Source organism: Xyrauchen texanus, chromosome 26, assembly GCF_025860055.1.
Source record: "Xyrauchen texanus isolate HMW12.3.18 chromosome 26, RBS_HiC_50CHRs, whole genome shotgun sequence".
NCBI classification, from domain to species: Eukaryota; Metazoa; Chordata; class Actinopteri; order Cypriniformes; family Catostomidae; genus Xyrauchen; species Xyrauchen texanus.
Genome location: NC_068301.1, coordinates 41804961 through 41810960, shown reverse-complemented (window position 1 = coordinate 41810960; position 6000 = coordinate 41804961). Strand labels below are relative to the sequence as shown.

Below are 6000 nucleotides of genomic sequence, written 5' to 3'. Positions count from 1 at the left end.
CTTCCATGTGGTTTGCTAAAAGAGAGCATACTCAGCTGCACAATTATATGCTTAACACATAATAATAATCCAGTGGCCAAAGTAAACTCTTCTCTACTTACAAAATGACCTCAGGACGCTTTTTTTGATGTGTCCACCAAATTTTGGAAGCACTGCACTTTGTTTGTACTTTCCTACTCTGTATGTTGCAGTCAAGAAAGAGCAAAAAAAAACAAACCCTCTACTGCTTTCTGTAGGAGGCAAGATAAATGAGCAGGCTGTCCTTTGCCACAGAGAAAGCTAAATGAAAGAAAATCAATCAATCAAACAACCAATTTCCAAGGATAAATAAATAAATCCCACTTGAGCCAGGGGGAAGTGTATGAGTTAAAACAAACAAGGAAAAGCAAAACCTTACAGCACCTGGTATTCCCAGGAAGTCTGCCATCCAAGTACTAATCAGGCCCAGCCCTGTTTGGCTTCCGAGATCAAACGAGCTCGGGCCTGCACAGGGTGGTATGGCCGTAAGCGAGTGCTGCGGCTACCAGCAGGCCATTTAAAGCAAGCGCATTGCACGCATCCTTATGCTGCTCTCCCATCATTAAAATATGTCTTGTACTGCAGCTCTAAAAAAGAGACAACAGGCCCTTTCCTCTCAGACATTGTCTATTTTTATTTATTTCTCTGTTTGAAAAGGTAAGTGCCTCCTCTCTATTCATTCAATTTCACAGGAGTCGTCCACAATACCTTTTTCTGCATACCTGTGTCATAGCTTCCATGTGGTTTGCTAAAAGAGGGCATACTCAGCTGCACAATTATATGCTTAACACATAATAATAATCCAGTGGCCAAAGAAAACTCTTCTCTACTTAAAAAATGACCTCAGGACGCTTTCTTTCAGATGTGTCCACCAAATTTTGGAAGCACTGCACTTTGTTTGTACTTTCCTACTCTGTATGTTGCAGTCAAGAAAGAGCAAAAAAAAACAAACCCTCTACTGCTTTCTGTAGGAGGCAAGATAAATGAGCAGGCTGTCCTTTGCCACAGAGAAAGCTAAATGAAAGAAAATCAATCAATCAAACAACCAATTTCCAAGGATAAATAAATAAATCCCAGTTGAGCCAGGGGGGAGTGTATGAGTTAAAACAAACAAGGAAAAGCAAAACCTTACAGCACCTGGTATTCCCAGGAAGTCTGCCATCCAAGTACTAATCAGGCCCAGCCCTGTTTGGCTTCCGAGATCAAACGAGCTCGGGCCTGCACAGGGTGGTATGGCCGTAAGCGAGTGCTGCAGCTACCAGCAGGCCATTTAAAGCTAGCGCATTGCACGCATCCTTATGCTGCTCTCCCATCATTAAAATATGTCTTGTACTGCAGCTCTAAAAAAGAGACAACAGGCCCTTTCCTCTCAGATATTGTTTATTTTTATTTATTTCTCTTTTTGAAAAGGTAAGTGCCTCCTCTCTATTCATTCAATTTCACAGGAGTCGTCCACAATACCTTTTTCTACATACCTGTGTCATAGCTTCCATGTGGTTTGCTAAAAGAGAGCATACTCAGCTGCACAATTATATGCTTAACACATAATAATAATCCAGTGGCCAAAGTAAACTCTTCTCTACTTACAAAATGACCTCAGGACGCTTTTTTTGGATGTGTCCATCAAATTTTGGAAGCACTGCACTTTGTTTGTACTTTCCTACTCTGTATGTTGCAGTCAAGAAAGAGCAAAAAAAAAAAAAACCCTCTACTGCTTTCTGTAGGAGGCAAGATAAATGAGCAGGCTGTCCTTTGCCACAGAGAAAGCTAAATGAAAGAAAATCAATCAATCAAACAACCAATTTCCAAGGATAAATAAATAAATCCCAGTTGAGCCAGGGGGGAGTGTATGAGTTAAAACAAACAAGGAAAAGCAAAACCTTACAGCACCTGGTATTCCCAGGAAGTCTCCCATCCAAGTACTAACCAGGCCCAGCCCTGTTTGGCTTATGAGATCAGACGAGTTCGGGCCTGCACAGGGTGGTATGGCCGTAAGCGAGTGCTGCGGCTACCAGCAGGCCATTTAAAGCAAGCGCATTGCACGCATCCTTATGCTGCTCTCCCATCATTAAAATATGTCTTGTACTGCAGCTCTAAAAAAGAGACAACAGGCCCTTTCCTCTCAGATATTGTCTATTTTTATTTATTTCTCTTTTTGAAAAGGTAAGTGCCTCCTCTCTATTCATTCAATTTCACAGGAGTCGTCCACAATACCTTTTTCTGCATACCTGTGTCATAGCTTCCATGTGGTTTGCTAAAAGAGGGCATACTCAGCTGCACAATTATATGCTTAACACATAATAATAATCCAGTGGCCAAAGTAAACTCTTCTCTACTTACAAAATGACCTCAGGACGCTTTTTTTGGATGTGTCCATCAAATTTTGGAAGCACTGCACTTTGTTTGTACTTTCCTACTCTGTATGTTGCAGTCAAGAAAGAGCAAAAAAAAAACAAACCCTCTACTGCTTTCTGTAGGAGGGAAGATAAATGAGCAGGCTGTCCTTTGCCACAGAGAAAGCTAAATGAAAGAAAATCAATCAAACAACCAATTTCCAAGAATAAATAAATAAATCCCAGTTGAGCCAGGGGGAGTGTATGAGTTAAAACAAACATGGAAAAGCAAAACCTTACAGCACCTGGTATTCCCAGGAAGTCTTCCATCCAAGTACTAATCAGGCCCAGCCCTGTTTGGCTTCCGAGATCAAACGAGTTCGGGCCTGCACAGGGTGGTATGGCCGTAAGCGAGTGCTGTGGCTACCAGCAGGCCATTTAAAGCAAGTGCACTGCACGCATCCTTATGCTGCTCTCCCATCATTAAAATATGTCTTGTACTGCAGCTCTAAAATAGAGACATCAGGCCCTTTCCTCTCAGACATTGTCTATTTTTATTTATTTCTCTTTTTGAAAAGGTAAGTGCCTCCTCTCTATTCATTCAATTTCAAAGGAGTCGTCCACAATACCTTTTTCTGCATACCTGTGTCATAGCTTCCATGTGGTTTGCTAAAAGAGGGCATACTCAGCTGCACAATTATATGCTTTACACATAATAATAATCCAGTGGCCAAAGAAAACTCTTCTCTACTTAAAAAAAATGACCTCAGAACGCTTTCTTTCAGATGTGTCCACCAAATTTTGGAAGCACTGCACTTTGTTTGTACTTTCCTACTCTGTATGTTGCGGTCAAGAAAGAGCAAAAAAAAAACTCTCTACTGCTTTCTGTAGGAGGCAAGATAAATGAGGAGTCTGTCCTTTGCCACAGAGAAAGCTAAATGAAAGAAAATCAAACAACCAATTTCCAAGGATAAATAAATAAATCCCAGTTGAGCCAGGGGGGAGTGTATGAGTTAAAACAAACAAGGAAAAGCAAAATCTTACAGCACCTGGTATACCCAGGAAGTCTCCCATCCAAGTACTAATCAGGCCCAGCCCTGTTTGGCTTCCGAGATCAGACGAGTTCGGACCTGCACAGGGTGGTATGGCCGTAAGCGAGTGCTGCAGCTACCAGCAGGCCATTTAAAGCAAGTGCACTGCACGCATCCTTATGCTGCTCTCCCATCATTAAAATATGTCTTGTACTGCAGCTCTAAAAAAGAGACAACAGGCCCTTTCCTCTCAGACGTTGTCTATTTTTATTTATTTCTCTTTTTGAAAAGGTAAGTGTCTCCTCTCTATTCATTCAATTTCACAGGAGTCGTCCACAATACCTTTTTCTGCATACCTGTGTCATAGCTTCCATGTGGTTTGCTAAAAGAGGGCATACTCAGCTGCACAGTTATATCCTTAACACATAATAATAATCCAGTGGCCAAAGAAAACTCTTCTCTACTTAAAAAAATGACCTCAGAACGCTTTCTTTCAGATGTGTCCACTAAATTTTGGAAGTACTGCACTTTGTTTGTACTTTCCTACTCTGTATGTTGCAGTCAAGACAGAGCAAAAAAAAAAACCCTCTATTGCTTTCTGTAGGAGGCAAGATAAATGAGCAAGCTGTCCTTTGCCACAGAGAAAGCTAAATGAAAGAAAATCAATCAATCAAACAACCAATTTCCAAGGATAAATAAATAAATCCCAGTTGAGCCAGGGGGGAGTGTATGAGTTAAAACAAACAAGGAAAATCAAATTTTACAGCACCTGGTATTCCCAGGAAGTCTCCCATCCAAGTACTAACCAGGCCCAGCCCTGTTTGGCTTCCGAGATCAGACGAGTTCGGGCCTGCACAGGGTGGTATGGCCGTAAGCAATGGCTGCGGCTACCAGCAGGCCATTTAAAGCAAGCGCACTGCACACATCCTTATGCTGCTCTCCCATCATTAAACTATGTCTTGTACTGCAGCTCTAAAAAAAGAGACAACAGGCCCTTTCCTCTCAGACATTGTCTATTTTTATTTATTTCTCTTTTTGAAAAGGTATGTGCCTCTCTATTTATTCAATTTCACAGGAGTCGTCCACAATACCTTTTTCTGCATACCTGTGTCACAGCTTCCATGTGGTTTGCTAAAAGAGGGCATACTCAGCTGCACAATTATATGCTTAACACATAATAATAATCCAGTGGCCAAACAAAACTCTTCTCTACTTAAAAAATGACCTCAGGACGCTTTCTTTCGGATGTGTCCACCAAATTTTGGAAGCACTGCACTTTGTTTGTACTTTCCTACTCTGTATGTTGCAGTCAAGAAAGAGCAAAAAAAACAAACCCTCTACTGCTTTCTGTAGGAGGCAAGATAAATGAGCAGGCTGTCCTTTGCCACAGAGAAAGCTAAATGAAAGAAAATCAATCAAACAGCCAATTTCCAAGGATAAATAAATAAATCCCAGTTGAGCCAGGGGGGAGTGTATGAGTTAAAACAAACAAGGAAAAGCACATTTTTACAGCACCTGGTATTCCCAGGAAGTCTCCCATCGAAGTACTAACCAGGCCCAGCCCTGTTTGGCTTCCAAGATCAGATGAGTCCGGGCCTGCACAGGGTGGTATGGCCGTAAGCAAGTGCTGTGGCTACCAGCAGGCCATTTAATGCAAGCGCACTGCACACATCCTTATGCTGCTCTCCCATCATTAAAATATGTCTTGTACTGCAGCTTTAAAAAAAGAGACAACAGGCCCTTTCCTCTCAGACAATGTCTATTTTTATTTATTTCTCTTTTTGAAAAGGTAAGTGCCTCTCTATTTATTCAATTTCACAGGAGTCGTCCACAATACCTTTTTCTGCATACCTGTGTCACAGCTTCCATGTGGTTTGCTAAAAGAGGGCATACTCAGCTGCACAATTATATGCTTAACACATAATAATAATCCAGTGGCCAAAGAAAACTCTTCTCTACTTAAAAAATGACCTCAGGACACTTTCTTTCGGATGTGTCCACCAAATTTTGGAAGCACTGCACTTTGTTTGTACTTTCCAACTCTGTATGTTGCAGTCAAGAAAGAGCAAAAAAAAAAACCCTCTACTGCTTTCTGTAGGAGGCAAGATAAATGAGCAAGCTGTCCTTTGCCACAGAGAAGGCTAAATGAAAGAAAATCAATCAATCAAACAACCAATTTCCAAGGATAAATAAATAAATCCCAGTTGAGCCAGGGGGGAGTGTATGAGTTAAAACAAACAAGGAAAAGCAAAATTTTACAGCACCTGGTATTCCCAGGAAGTCTCCCATCCAAGTATTAACCAGGCCCAGCCCTGTTTGGCTTCCGAGATCAGATGAGTTCGGGCCTGCACAGGGTGGTATGGCCGTAGCTGAGGGCTGCGACTACCAGCAGGCCATTTAAAGCAAGCGCACTGCACACATCCTTATGCTGCTCTCCCATCATTAAAATATGTCTTGTACTGCAGCTCTAAAAAAAGAGACAACAGGCCCTTTCCTCTCAGACATTGTCTATTTTTATTTATTTCTCTTTTTGAAAAGGTAAGTGCCTCTCTATTTATTCAATTTCACAGGAGTCGTCCACAATACCTTTTTCTGCATACCTGTGTCACAGCTTCCAT

At 41.5% G+C, this 6000-nt stretch overlaps 8 pseudogenes; all 8 read right to left on the bottom strand.

Annotated features, from left to right (window-relative positions):
• Window positions 1–390: 390 nt before the first annotated feature.
• On the bottom strand, window positions 391–509 carry LOC127620485 (uncharacterized; annotated as a pseudogene).
• Window positions 510–1143: 634 nt separating this feature from the next.
• On the bottom strand, window positions 1144–1262 carry LOC127620484 (uncharacterized; annotated as a pseudogene).
• A 634-nt stretch (window positions 1263–1896) lies between these two features.
• Window positions 1897–2015, bottom strand: LOC127620491 (uncharacterized; annotated as a pseudogene).
• Window positions 2016–2644: 629 nt separating this feature from the next.
• LOC127620464 (uncharacterized) lies at window positions 2645–2763 on the bottom strand (annotated as a pseudogene).
• Window positions 2764–3388: 625 nt separating this feature from the next.
• On the bottom strand, window positions 3389–3507 carry LOC127620487 (uncharacterized; annotated as a pseudogene).
• A 632-nt stretch (window positions 3508–4139) lies between these two features.
• Window positions 4140–4258, bottom strand: LOC127620412 (uncharacterized; annotated as a pseudogene).
• A 627-nt stretch (window positions 4259–4885) lies between these two features.
• On the bottom strand, window positions 4886–5004 carry LOC127620493 (uncharacterized; annotated as a pseudogene).
• Window positions 5005–5634: 630 nt separating this feature from the next.
• Window positions 5635–5753, bottom strand: LOC127620492 (uncharacterized; annotated as a pseudogene).
• Between the last annotated feature and the right edge of the window lie 247 nt (window positions 5754–6000).